This window comes from Vicugna pacos, unplaced genomic scaffold (assembly GCF_048564905.1).
Source record: "Vicugna pacos unplaced genomic scaffold, VicPac4 scaffold_113, whole genome shotgun sequence".
In the NCBI taxonomy this organism is placed as follows: Eukaryota; Metazoa; Chordata; class Mammalia; order Artiodactyla; family Camelidae; genus Vicugna; species Vicugna pacos.
In genome coordinates this window covers 1,007,435-1,022,035 of record NW_027328793.1, presented here as the reverse complement: position 1 = coordinate 1,022,035, position 14,601 = coordinate 1,007,435, and the positions used below count along the sequence as shown (strand labels likewise).

Sequence of the window (14,601 nt, the reverse complement as noted above, 5' to 3'; positions counted from 1 at the left end):
ATCCACCTGAAGAGGACCCTTGACCGGTTCCAAACCACTGAGACTGTTACTCCTGACCTCTGTTCATCTAGCACATGTTTATTGAATTTCTGCTAGGTGCCAGATCCCAGCTGTTGTAAGCAAAACCACCCTTTGGATTCTCGTATTTGATCCTCAGCATTGCCACTTACCAGCTATGGGGTTTTAAAGAAGTTACTTAACCTCTCTGAGCAGCTGTCTTCATCTGACAGATGGGAGTGTGAGCAGCTACTTCATGGGGTGTGATGATTAAAAAGATAACTCCATGCCTAATCTGGGTCCCCATTCCCGCCCCATCCCCTCAAAAAGAGAAGAGCCCAGGCACCCCTGGCAGTATGTGAAGCTCCCTGAAATTGCCGGTCTGGGAAATTGGGTGGGGGGACAAGGAGGCACACGCTGTGGCTTTGGGTGTGCTTTTGTCTCGGAAGCAGCCCCTGGGCATGTAATCTCAGGACCCAGAGCAGAGCTTGCTGCTCCCCATCGTCTCCTCCTGGGCTCACCTGCCTCTTCCTCCGCTCAGGGCTGAGCCCTGCCACCAGATAGACCCCCTACACACACTAACCCTCGTCTTCTCCTGCAGGGGCCCGGGTTTGCGGGATTCCTGTGGGACACAGCAGCCGGGGTGGAGCTGAGAGACGCCGCCTGGCAGGAGAGCTCGCCTGGCAACGGGCACGGGAAGCCCGTGGGTCCCAGCCCGTACCTTGCGAGGTTCAAGGTACCGCTCATGTCGCCGTGAAGAGCCACTCCGTCTGAAAAAAGGGAAAAAGGCCCTTTCTGAACTGTGAGCTGGAGAAGCTCATCTTTTGCCTTGGTTTTCTTCTCTCTGGGCTGGGGCAGCACACCCTCCTGGGGCTCCCTTGGCTGGGGACCACGTCCAGAGCAAGAATGAGAGGGATCTGGAGGATCTGTAGCTCTGGTCACGTTGACATGCGGGCGGGAAGGTCAGGGGGCTGCTGCCCAAACCTGACCCACCTCGGAATCACCCGGAGAGATTCTTAAGATCAGGGGTTCCTGGACCCTGCCCCAGACACACACAATGTCTGGGTTTCAAGCTTCAATGCTTCTTCAGTCTTCCCTGCACAGGGGTTAACGAGGCTGGGCATTTGGGACTCACTGGATTAGAGGGCAACTGGACTTCTCTGAGGACCCTCTCTCTTACCAGGGAGAGGGGGGACTCTGAAGGGGTCATTTGGGCTTGAAAGGGGCTCAGAAGGAGCTTCTGGGCAGTGGAGCCAGGGAAGCCCTATGACTGACACCTCCAGACAAGCCCTGTCTCACCAGAGTCCAGAGCAGCAAGCAGCCAGATCTGTGCTCTCTCTCTAATTTCCCCAGACATCCCTGGGAAATATTAATAAACAGCAAGCAGTCAGAAGCTGGGCAGCAGGAGCAAGAAGAAGCCAGCAGTCAAAACAGATCAGCAAGTCAGCAGTTGGCCTTATCCCTGTGAAGTCACAGGATCAGGCAGCGGTCCCTGGCCATAGCACTTAGCAAGCCACCTGCTGCCCACCCCGCCCACCCACCACACGCTCCAGAGAGGTTCCGTAGCCTGCGAATTGCTGCAGACCCCAGCACAGTTTCTGGCAGCGCCGGGCTGGGGCAGCCAGTGCTGGGGCTGTGATGGCTTTGGTTGGGGTCCAGCCCAGGACTGTCCCCCTCAGGCCCATAGCTGTAGAGGCACTGGTGTTCCGTGTGCGCGTGCACACACACACACACACGCACACCCCTGGGGTGTCTGTGGGTTGTGCTTATGGTGCTGATGTGGAATTCAGCCAGGTGTCACCGTTAATACCAGTCTTGCCTCCACACTGGATCCCTTTTCTCTGTAAAGTGGCTGTAATGGTTTTGGCCAAGCAAGGCAACAGGCAGAACCAGCCAGTGACGCTAAGAGGCAGGCTGTTTTTAATGGCCAATGAAAAATGCTGTCAGGTCACGAAATATTGGCCAAGGCGTCCAAGTGAAGCGATCGCCTCGACAGACGCGCAGCCTGCCGCACTTCATGGCATGTCGCGGGCCAGACAAGTGGTAGGAGCAGAGATGCGGCTCACCTCTCCACACTGGGTTTTCCTGCCCACAGCCTTGAGGTGGTTCCCCCACGGTCAGAGCCACAGCTGCAGAGAGAGCCCTCCACCCTCCAGGCTGGGCGGTGGTGCTGGCACATCTGTAAGGCAGAACTGGCAGCCTCCACTTCCTGCACCCTGCTGCTGCTTGGCAGCGCTTACTCTTTGTTGCCATGACAGACGGAAGGGCAGGTTGCTGAACTCTGAGCAGCTGAGCAACGCTGCGGTGCTCGAGGACCGCCCGCACTTCGCGCTTCTGCACCTGTGCACCACGGCCACCCCTGGGGACGCGGCACAGGCATAGCCTGCGCTGCTAGGGTCCGGCCGGCTGTCGTTCTCGACATGTCTGAAATCGGGTGACAGCGCGCATCAGGGCACAGTGGTCTCTGGTGGGAGAAGAACATGTAGGGGTGGGCAGTGGGGAAGGAGGAGGGTCCCAGCAGTGGGTCCTGGCAGGGGATGGAGGTCTGGCCCTTTGCCTAAGAGCCCCAGGTCTTTGGTAACAACCAGTCGCTAGACCCCCACTTCCCCCGTGTTAGTTGCTTAGAAGAGAAAAAGCAAAAAGCAAAAATTTGCCATTTCCAGATGTGCCCAATTTTCCAGGCCCAGGAGGAGCAGGTACGATGTCGGGGTGCACTGATAGAACAAGATAGGTCTCTGTCCTGCAGGGGGTCGGAAAACCCTTCCGGTGCCCATCTCCCAGGGTGCGCCAGCCTCTGTGCTCAGCGCTGGGCGTGAAGCTGTGTGTGAGTCAGATAAAGCGGGAAGTAAGAGCATCGCGCCTGTCCTTGATGTGTCCTTTCCTCTTGCCCAGGTGGGAAGTAACGACTTGATCCTTGTGAACCTTCACCTGGCAGCCCTGACGTTCCCAGGGAGCGAGAACCCGAGCAGGAATCACAGCGACAACCACCGCTAGGCCAGCTTCGTGCAGACCTTGCAGGAAACCCTGAAAGGTAGGAGGCTGTCTTTCTCAGCTCCCACTTCTGCAGGGCAGGAGTTGTAGAAGGGGTTGCCTCTGTGTGCCCCTCCGTCCGATCCCTTCATCTGGCCATCTGGCCAGAAGGCAGCAAAGCCCAGGAAACCACCACACTCCCTGCATCTCAGGGAGCCCAGCTGCCCTGGACATGCTGACAGCTTTTCTTCGTGAGTCTAGCACACGGGTTCCATGGTGTCAGCTTTGCGGCTCTTCAGCCTCTGTTTGATGGAAAGGATTCAGTGATGACACCCTCCCCGGTGACAGCTCACTGTGGGTCAACTGCCCTGGGTGCGCTGCCTGCACATCTGCACGTGCTCTTCTTGTGAAGGAGGAAAAGTTGATGACAAGGGTGGGAAAGTCTGGTCGAGCAGTGAGTTGCATTTTTCTCTCCGGTGGGATGCAGACCTTACCGAAGGAGCCTTGAAGCTGACGGGAAAGCTGAATTTTAACCTCAGCTCTTTCTGTAGGACAGAAAAAGTTACCACCCCTTCAAGCTCCGTCTAGCGGGGGACGGACAGTGGTGACCTGATAGGGTGCTCAGGGGGCTTGGTGACCTTCTGAGGAAGTGCCCAGCACATAGTAGGCACTCAGCTAACATGAATTGACTCAAAAAAAAAAAAAAGCCAATGGGTTTACGAAAACATAGAAAAGAGCTGAACTTTAGAAGAAAGGTGGGCTGTCTGTTTTCTGGGTTCTGCCGCCAATAACACAGAAGGTTTTCTGTGCATGGTTTACCAGAAAGAAAACTTGACATGGCCGTAAAGATAGGGACGTGTGTGACTGCGCTTGGTTTTTTCAAAGCTTCTCTAGATGAGGGTTCACAGCTGGAGGCTGGAATTCTCTTCCATAAACTAGAGTCTTAACCAGTGTTCTCTAGCTTGCTCAGCATTTTTTTCCTTGTTAAGTTGGCCCCTCACAATGGGCTTATGAAGATTTGGCTATAAAAATAATTCAGTCAGACTACAAAGTTACATTTTGAAAAGACTTCTTATTGTGGTAAAATACGTATAACATGAAACTTACCATCTTAACCATTTTTAAGCCTTCAGGTCAGTTATATTAAGCATATTTACATTGTTTTACAACCATCACCACCATCCATCTCTAGAATTTTTTCGTCTCCCCAAACTGAAACTGCACCCATTAAACATAAAGTCCCCATACCTCCTTCTCTGGGTCCCTGAGCATCTCCATTCAACTTGCTGTTTCTATGAATTTGACCACTCTGGGTATCTCCTGTGAGCGGAATCTTACAAAATTTGTCCTTTTGTTTCTGGCTTATTTCACTTAATGTTACATCTTCATGGTTCATACTATGTGTCAGAATTTCCTTTCTTTTTAAGACCAAATACTATTCTGTTTATTGGTCAATGGACACTAGGGCTGTTTCCATCTTAGGGCTGCTGTAAACATTGATATGCAAGTTACATTTTGAACCAGGATGTGCTGTGACCAGCATTCTCCTTAAATTATGAGTCTTCAGGCTAAGATAGTATCAGAAAGATGTTTAAGCTGAGATATTTCATCCAAGGAGCAACTATGTGGGAATTGTTCACCTGCAGTCTCCAGCCTAAAAAGGCTGACTTGATAGCTTTTCAGATCCATGCATGTTTCTCTTCTTTTCAGTCTCAAGGTTTTCCTTTTCGTGGAAGCAGAAAGGAAAGATGCCAGCCTCTAGCTTCTCTGATAACCTTAGTCTCTCTCTGTTTTGGTTTTTTTTTTCCCCTCCCTGATATCCAGGGACTGGTAAGGTTTTTGTTAGCAAACCTAGGCAGGTTATGTTCCAAACTGCCAGGGGACTATCGATCGACCCACAGCCTGGCTTGGCCTTGACACACCCATGTATGGACAGTGACTCATGTTTCTGTGTCCCCCTGTGTGTAACTAAGGTCCAGTTCATTGTTAACTGGTGACGCGGCAGACCCAGGATTCAGGAAGTGCTGCAGCCTGCCCGGGGGGCAACACGGGTGCATCGATGAGCAGAGGCGTTTCAGCTAAAACAAAGACTAAGCCTATATTCCACGGGCTTCTTTCTATCAGAGCAAACAGAGCCGACTTGATTAGTAAACTCTGGGCTTTTCTGCCTTTGTCTGGAATGTGCACCCAGGTTGACGTCAGCTTGGGTGTGCCCATCCTCTGATGGAATTCTCTGCTTTCACACCCGCCAGGGGGCCTTCTCTGTGAACTCAGCAAAAGGGACACAGGGTGCAGTCATCCTTGACATCTGGGGGGGACCTTCCTTCCCCCCGTGGGGACCGGCTTCTGCTGTTTTCACTGGCATTTTATAAATCCTGAGACTTGGAGCAAATCAGCCCCGAGCATTCTCCCCTCACTCCCAGCAACCAAGATGATTAAGGCACCCACCCCGGTGGACAGCCTTCTAGGAGAATTCCGGTCTCCACACATCTGGGGACTCTCAGGCAAGGACTGTCGCCATGTTATCACCCAACTGATTTAACCGAAAGAAAAAGCCTAGACGTGCCTGTTCAAAAAGAGCTGTTATTTTCATCCCTAAAGTTACACAGAGCTCGGCTCATTGACCCTCGACACCTGCATCTCCCCTGGCTTCAGAAGTGTCTCATATGGCTCACACTTCTTCAGATCTGCACCCCAGTGAAAACCTCCCTGCCACATGGGAACCTCCTGCCTCAGACTTTCTTAACTTCAGTTTTCCTTGATAGTCGATAAATGCAGCACCTTTTCCTTCTTTCCTTTCAAAATTGCACTGCACCCTAATTTTGAGGTTTTCCCCTCACTTTTTTCCCCCTCGCCTTGTTCACTGTTTCTTCCACACGTGTCTATCAAGCATCTGCCGGGCAGCAGGCACTGTTCCAGGCACACGGGGCTTTTCCATCCTTGCTCTTTGCTAAGAGCCCTGGATTTGAGTGCTGGCTCGGTGACCCTGGGCAAGCCTTTCCACCTCTCGGAGCCTCAGCCTCGTACCTGCACAGAGGGTCCAGTGCACAGTGAGGGCTCGGTGAATGGTCATTAACACTGGCCACGGATGAGATGTTATTAATGTTATTCTCAAGTTAGTTTTGCTATTTGGAAGGAGGCACCAATTTCTCAAGACCACGTGATTGGGCTCACCCTGCTCTTGTTAGGATCTAGCATGAGGGGTTAAATCTCTGTGGGCCACACAAGTGGCTGCAGGGAAGGCTTCCCTCCACTTTCCTTCTGTTCCGCCCGCCCCTCGGTGGAGGGCGTCACGTGCAGTGAGCAAGAGCCCTCTGCTGGTGGCGTGTGTCCTTCCACTTTAGATTTCTTTCCCTCCAGCCATTGTTACTGAAGCATGTTCATGTCCAGGAAAAAGATTTGCTGAGTCTCAGATGCATTTGGCCTTCGTTTATGAACTGCTTTCCTTAAAGCTTCCCTTGCAAGATGAGACAGAAATGCCGCTCCCTGTGATAACGTGGCTCCCCTGAAGGGACCTTGGAGACAGGCCATGACGGTCAGGCCGTCCATACGAATCCCAGGGAGGCTCGCTCGGGCCCACTGTCCTCTCTGCTCACTTTGGAAAGTACTTCATCACTATCCCACTCACTCTAGTAAATCAAACTATGAGAGAAATATTGAAGATACTTTAAAGGGAAAAGCTTTCCACTTTGGCCCTGTGTTAGTGTGCTCAGGCTGCAGTCACAAAATACCACGGTCCAGGTGGCTTAAACAAAAGGAGGTTACTTTCTCGCAGTTCTGGAGGCCGGAAAGTCCATGGTCAAGGTGTGGGCAGATTTGGTTTCTTCTGAGGCCTCTCTCCTTGCCTTGTGGATGGCTGTCTTCTCCCTGTGTTCCCAAGATCTTCCCTCTGTGCTCGATAAATGTTTGTTGAGCTTTTGTTAAATACCTGAGCAGGACCCTTAGGCCTTTTTGTGCTGTGAGATTTGGAGCCCATGGGTTGGAGCAGGGGTGATCTCTCCATCACACTGACCCCCATTTCCAGATGTGTCACTAATCTGTTCTTAAGTTTGGGAGGGGGTTGGCACAAGGAGTTTGGAAACACTGGGAGAATAAGAACCATGCTGTAGTCCTAACCTTAAGAGTCAAATCAGACAGCCACGATCCCACTTAAATGGGCTGTGGTCAGTGTTGGGTTCATTTCTCACCTCCTCTTAAACTCCTGATTTTCTTTCTTTCACTTCCAGGAGAAAAAGACGTGATCGTTTTAGGGGACTTCGGCCAGGGGCCAGACAGCACTGACTATGATATTCTGAGGAAAGAAGAATTCTGCCCCCTGATCCCCGCACGCAACTTCACCAACATCAGCACCAAGAATCCTCAAGGTTCAAAGACTCTGGACAACATCTGGATCAGTAAAACCTTGAAGAAGGTTTTCACAGGTAAACACAAGTCACTCGTCCTTCCTCCTGCTCCGAAATGGAGTAGAATGCACCTGTCTGAGCTGACAGTTCCGGATCACTTGGTTTGAGCAAGAGCCAGGAGTTGCCTTCCCAGGCATTTACTGGGTTATCATTTAGGTGACTGTGTCATTATCATTCAAATAGAGTCACATTTAAGAGTGAAGGGGTGTGAAAAATAATTAAAAGGCATTCACTGATGTACCACAGGGACAACGCCAGTGTATCCTGGGCAGCATCCCCAGATTCCAAGATGAGCTGATAATGTAGCCTAATTTTAAGGACACTTAGTCATTCAGCAAACACCTCTCCAGACCTATCATGTTCAGCCGCTGTGTTGTGGCCTGAGGTTTACTGACTCACCGTCCATGCCCTGAGGAGCAGTGGTTAGGGGTGAGTTGACAGGATGGGAGAAGTGCTTTAAACAGGACTCCTCCAGGACCAGGGTGTGGTGGGTGATCTCAGTGCTGAAAAGCAGTCCCCCCCCATAGCAGTCACTTGCTGAGCAGACTTTGGATCAGAAAACAGAAATATAGTCGCAATGGTAGGGTCTTTTGATGAAAGACAAGAACAGTTGTTCTCAGTCCTGCCTGGAAGCTTCACTAATGCCAATGGATGCAGAGTATACTTCAGCGAGACATTTAAGAATGTTTTAAGTACTAATGCTGGGGTCCCACTGTGAGACCCCGACATGCAGCTGAGACTTAGATCCTCAAGACTAGAATTTCCCATCCTGGGCACCGGTTTCCTGTTGGACTGTGTCATGGGAGGATCCAGAGGATGAAGAAAGTGGGTCTCAAGAGGAGTGACAGTCATCAAACTAGGTGAGATGCAGTTTGTAAGAATGGCCTGCTGGCAAGACAGAGACTGGGGCTGCAAGGAGGCGCTAGCGGAAGGCAGTGCTCTCACCACGGGAGCTGGGGAGCCTGAGAACACTGGGCTGTAGGGAAGTTAGAAATCATTTCGTCTGCCCCCTTGCTGTTAAGCTTTTTAGGGGTAGTTTCAGTGCTTACCGTGGTAAACCCTCACTTGCTGAGAAAATCAAATGGGCTGAGACAGCGCATTTGCACAGACAAGCCAGGCTGAGTCTCATCAGGGAGCCCAGGTGTGCAGCCACTTGCCAGCCTGCGACACCCCGCCCTCACATCCCCCATCCCCTATATCCTGACCTCTGGTTTCTTTTCCCTCTGCCTCAGGTCACTGGGCTGTCGTGAGAGAGGGCCTCACGAACCCTTGGATTCCAGATGACTGGTCCTGGGGCGGAGTGGCTTCCGAACACTGCCCCGTGCTGGCGGAGTTTTACACGGAGAAGGACTGGAACAGGAAGGAAGGCGCCCGGAACAGCAGCGGGGTCACCCTGGAGCGAAGTGAAGCCAACATTAAGCACGAGCAGTGATGACAATGAACCGGGTTTCCACCCTTGGACCCCGGAGGCCAGGAGCTCCCCCTCCCCGGTGAAGATGCAGAGCGCCAGGAACTGTCTTTTCATCTTCATTCTGACCACGTCCGCGCCCGGGCCTGGACCCGCTTGCCGTCTTGGCGGATGTGTTTGGACCTCTGGCAGGGGCGGGAGCACGCTGGGCCCTTGAAGTGCTGGATGGTCAGATCAGAAGCCCAGCAGAGAACGGAAATGTGTGCCATCTGCGGTTGCCGCCAATCTCAGCCCACCGGCTGGCCACGCCCGCTGCCTGGACCGCTGCCTGGACCGCAGCCCGGAGAGGAGCAGCTGCGGCGGCCGAGCAGCAGGGAGTGGGAGATGCCGGGCCGCCGGGACCTGCCCGAGGGCTGCCGGGAGCTCTCCTCTCTGCCCACCAGTCTGCGATGTTCTGGCTGCAGATCACATAAAGCTTTTAACTTGAGCAGTCTTCTCAAACATTTTGAGTGGTGGCTTTTAGTTTTGTTTTGAAAAAATAAACAGAGATGAACCAGCCTGGCTGCAGTGAGAGCCCGGGGACAGTTCCCCTGCCGTGTGTGTTTTGTGCTCCCTTTGGATGCCCCTGGTGGGCTGTGGCCTGAGGGGTCCCGAACACAGTGCAACCCCCCAACCTCAGTCCCCAGGAGCCTGCTTCCTTTTCATCCCCGCCTGAGACCTTGCACAGGTGTCTGTCACAGCCGCGTAGACCCCCTGAGACCTCTGTGTAATCTCAAATCATCTCCTGCCTCCCAGAGCGCGCATCTTCTGACTTTTGGTCAGACCGTCTGTTATGTGTGTTATTACATTTGTGCCTCCAGATCCAGTGCAGGTTCCCTTGTGCTGGGGGACAATTCCATCAGAACGATGTCCTTTACTCTTTCCCTCCCTCCGTCCCTCCCCACTCCACCCCCTTTCCGTGTCCCCGCCCTCCCAGCCTCTAGCCCAGAGCCTCCCTCTGCTGCTTCTGAGGAATAGCTGTTGATTCTGGACCCACAGGGAGCCTGGGAACACTGGGGGAGGGAGGGTCCTTCTTTGTCGGTGGGTGTTGGGGGCCGGGAGCACGTGTTAACTGCCACCAGGCACCCTTCCCTTCCTTGCGTTGGGTTCTCACTGAGGTCCCTGTGAGACCAAGATGATGATGCCCATTTCACAGCCGAGGAAACTGAGGCTGAGGGAGCTTCACATGAAGGTCACTCAACTAGTAAGTAAATAGACAAGATCCACGCTCAGTCCAAAGCGCATGCCTATGGGTCAACCCTGTGCTGCCAGAAGTAGTGTGTCAGAGAGAATCAACACAGAGAGTGAACATGTGAGCCGTGACCCGGCTCCTTGCAGTTTACCACGGACTCTGAGGGCTTAGCCCTCCTCCAGCACTGAACACGGCATGGACCACCAGCATCACGCTGTGGGAACCCAGGGACGTGATGGCCTGTTTTCCACCAAAGGCCACCTTTGGGGCCACCTGGCTCCAAGGAGCACCACTGGTCATTGGCATAAGAAGGAAGTCCTTTCTGGGGGCTCCAGGTGTACCTGGGTGTCAGCCACGCCCACTCTGAGGGAGTGTCTCTCCAGTGGGAGGGTGAGTGGCACCTGGAGGCACTGAACCTGTGAGGGCTGAGCCTTGACCCAAAGCAGCTGAGTTAGAGTGAAAAGTCATGGCAGGTTGGAAAGGGTGCTTCCCTGCTGAGCTGACTCATCTAAAGCTAAAACCTCCACCTGCATTCAGCAGCCAGCTGCCTCGAGTCCTTGCAGCCAGATTTCTGCCCCAAAACTGGGGGAAGAAAAGGCTCCTCAACTGTGAAGAGGTAAAAGAAATTCAGTTGAATGACCTCTGGCTCATTTGGTTTGAGCCAGAGGCTGGGGAGCTGCATTACAGTGGCCACACCTCACAGGCAGGGTGGGCTCGGCCTCTTTGCTTCTGACATCCAGGGCCGGCTCGGGGAGCCTGGCCACAAGGGGCCGCTGGTCTTGCTCTGGGCCCAGCCCTCTTGAGTTTTCTTTTTGGATCTTTTGTTTGTGTTTTGTTTTGTTTTGTTGTCATTGTCTTTAATTAATAGACTTTATTTTTAAGAGTAGTTTTAGGTTTATGGAAAACTTGAGCAGAAAGTAGCCCCCCAAGCCCTGTACAGTTTCCCCTATTACTAATGTCTTGCATTAATGTGATACATGTGTTAACCGTTGATGAATTAATATCGGTATATTATTAACGAAGCCTGTAGTTTACACGAGGGCTCGCTCTTTGTACTCCATGTGGGTTCTGACAGAAGCATGTTGACATCCGTCCACCTTACAGAGCATGCAGAATAGTTTCTCTGATCTAAAAATCCCCTGTGTTCCACCTGTTCATCTCTCCCCCTCCCCCGGCAACCAGTGATCTTTCTACGTCTCCCTAATTTTGCCTTTTCCAGAATGTCATGTAGTTGGAAGCATACATACGTAGCCTTTTCAGACGCTTTTTCACGTAACAACCTCCCTTTAAGTTGCTTTTGTGTCTTTCCAGGACCTGAGAGCTCACTTCTTGTTATTGCTGAATAATGTTCCATTGTATGGAATTTTTCTGCTTGGCCTTCAGATTGTTTCTAAGCCCCTGCCCTTCTCCAGAGTTTTCTACCACTTCCTCTCCCCAAATACAGCATCTCTCTCCGATTCTCCCCTCCCCATTCTTTCCTTCCTTCTCCTGCTGTCAGGATTGTCCAGGAAGAGGCCCAACTGTGGAACCACTTTGTCAGAGAAGCCAAGGCGTGTCCCCTGATGCTGAGCTGGGTTTCTGGAAGGAGGTGGGGCATGGGGAATTAAGTGCTAGGGAAGCCTTGAGAGCCCCCAGCTGCCCCTTTCCCCCTGCCCCAATGGAACCTTTGTCTCCTGCGCGCTGCCCCGCAGGAGACCCTGTGATGGGAGAGCCCAGCCCTTTATGCAGGAGCCCATCAGAGGCCCGCAGCCATGTAGCTCAGTCCTGCTGCCCCAGCCCTGCCCTGTAACAGACTTAGCCCTCCTGAGCCTCAAATAACGGGGTCCATGCTGTGACTCCCTCACAGCTGCTCTGGGGATGTCAGGGGGAGCAAAACAAGTGGGGTCCTTGGTAGAGGGCTGCGTTCTGCCAAAGCCAGAGGGATGTCACTGTCTTCTTTGTGTTTCTCTGGGCCTGATGGTTGGAGTTCTCCTCCAGTGCAGATACCTCGTCCCACTCGAGAGCCCAGACACCTGGGCTGTCAGAGTCTGTGTCGTCACCCAGCCTGGCTGACGTCCCCGCCACCTGTGGATGGGAGGTAAGTGCACCTCACCTGAGGCCACCATGGAGTTTGCTTTCGGAGCAAAGGAATTAATGGCTGCAACACCACTCACTCATCTTACACTGGCTCCCATTCTCACATGATCCTTGTCCTCTCTTCATAGCTCCTTTAAGCACTTTACACTTTTTTTGCATTTGAACTATAGTTTATTTACAATGTTGTGTTAGTTTCAAGTGTATAGCAAAGTGATTCAGTTATGTGTATATATACATTTTTTTCAGATTCTTTTCCAGTATAGGTTATTACAAGCTATAGTTCCCTGTAAGCACTTTATATTTTGAAGTGCTTTATTCCTCAGAAGAGTCCAGTAAAGTTGGTACTGTTATCGGTCATGGATTCCTTTTACAGATGAGGAAACTGAGGCACGGAGGAGGTAAGAGTCGAGGGCCATCAACCAGGAGTGGCAAAGCTGATGGGAGCCAGGCCATCCAGTGCCCACATCCCACGATTGCCACCACGCTCGGTTTTGGAGTCTGCTCACTGCTTCCGCTAAGCCTGAGCTGGACGCAGACAGTGCAGATGCAGAGTAGGGGCACAAATCACCCGAGGACCCCAGGAGTGAGGTCACTGCTCTGTGGCCACAAGCCCAGGGTTTGGAGCCAGCGGACCCGGCCACTGAGTCCCGGCTTTGCCATGTCCGAGCAGCTGGCCCTGCACACTCTGCTTGTCTGGCTGAGTCTCAGTTTTCTCCTCTGTTAAATAAAGATAGAAGCCCCCAGGGTTGTAAATAGTTAAAATCATCTATAAAGTTCTTAGCGCACTGTCTGAGCATAGGGCGCAACTCCAGGGAGAGCTCTGGTCACATGGTGTGAACTCAATCAGCAGCAGAATTTTAAAATTATGTTAAATGATTTATTGTGGTTTATATTTTATTCCTAGATTCTGTCTGTTCTGCTCAACTGGAATATGAGCTTTGTGGCTTCCCAACAGTCTGTGATCCTCAACTGAACACTGGTCTAGCTGGGCCCTTGGAAATCAGGACCACCACCCAGGAAAGACTGTCACAAGGACACATTTCACTGAAAAAGACCCGAAGTCTTGGTCAGGGTCCAAGACTGCCTGCCCCTCGCAGCTGCCCCTGGTGGAGAAACTAGGTAGCACACTCCGTGCATCATCTCCCAGGGATGACACCTGGGACTTGTTTTGTTTGAGTTGACAGGTGGTAGCAGACGGACTCCAGGCTCTCGGAAGGAATGGACGTAGCATCTTACGTGGCATCACCGCTGGGCTAACGATGGGGACATTTAACCTTTGAAAGTCTCCCTTCCCAGCCGTGCGGAGTGATGGAGCCTTTCCCCAGCAAAGAGCCAGGCTAGGGAAGTAGCTGCCAGCTCCCGCCTCCGAGGCGCTTCCCCACCCGCCCGTGCGCCTTTAGCCCAGAGGCAGGATTTTCATCAAACTTACAGAATTAAAAGCTCAAGTTTTCTAGAAGCTTTAAGATGAATAATCGGATAGTCTACCTCTTCCCCTCCCCGCTGAGCAGTAAATATAAGAGGATTGAGTAGAGCTTAAAATCTAAAGGATACTTAAATTTACAAATTGTGGATAGTTGTTGAAGCTGGGTGGTGGGAACACAGGGGTCCATTTACTCTTCTTTCTACTTTTGTGTGTTTGAAACTTTTGTGTGTAATCACAATGAAATAAATGCATAAATAATCAAAAGCCCAAGCAAAATAAATAAATAAATAAAAGACATTACAACACTCAGCTGTCCGACTCCAAAGGCCTTCTTTTAAAAGTTCTTCAGGGGAGAGGTTCATAATTGAGAGCAAACACAGAAAAACTTGTATGGCAGAGATATAAAGCGCTGTGTCATTAGAGGAAGAGAGTATGTTTTCACCTGGAGGCAAATCTGAGGTCTTCCTGGGGGCGGTGTCCCTAAGCTTAATCTTGAATGGGCAGGACTGGGGGTGCAGGGGGTGAGCAGGAGATGGCATTCAGGGCAGGGGGTACTGAGGGCAAGGGTGCGGAGGAGGGAAGGGTTCCGTATAGGTCACTCTGGCAAGAGTTTATGATGTGTTGAGAGAAGAAGACCAAACAGAGCCAGAGGCCAGATTTTAAAAGTCAGTGGGCTAAGGAGCTGGGAGGCTGTTCCGCAGGATTTGTGCAAAGCAGAGGCTGCAGCAGCAGTGCACAGGGAGTCTGGCGAGGAAAGTGCAGGTCATCACACTGGTCCTGGAGGAAGCAATGAAGCCAGGAGCGGAGCAGTGGTGGGCATGGAGGGGCGGGGACCAGAGGTGGGCTCTAGGGGGCAATGTTAAGTGGTAGGAGGGCATGAGTTCCAGTCCTGTCTTTGCCCTGACCAGCTGAGGGCAACCACTGGAGTACATGGCTGGACCCTAATGAGCTCCGTGGAGCTAGAGCCACATCTGTCTGGGGTAATCCTTGAGCTGACTTCACCATTTCAGGGATATCGTGAGGCAGAACTGAGGTCGGGTTTTAAGGCACCACATGTGAAGCCTGGAGCACAGCAGTGCTGGCACAGAGCAGA

General features: G+C 52.1%; 2 long non-coding RNA genes across 2 annotated transcripts; both read left to right on the top strand.

Annotated features, from left to right (window-relative positions):
- The first annotated feature begins 2,901 nt into the window (after window positions 1–2,901).
- LOC116281359 (uncharacterized) lies at window positions 2,902–9,345 on the top strand. Its single transcript, XR_004190808.2, has 3 exons — window positions 2,902–3,028; window positions 7,194–7,388; window positions 8,603–9,345. It is a non-coding gene; the product is annotated as an uncharacterized lncRNA (long non-coding RNA).
- Window positions 9,346–11,853: 2,508 nt separating this feature from the next.
- On the top strand, window positions 11,854–13,817 carry LOC140694945 (uncharacterized). Its single transcript, XR_012070599.1, has 2 exons — window positions 11,854–12,086; window positions 12,990–13,817. It is a non-coding gene; the product is annotated as an uncharacterized lncRNA (long non-coding RNA).
- The last annotated feature ends 784 nt before the right edge of the window (window positions 13,818–14,601 follow it).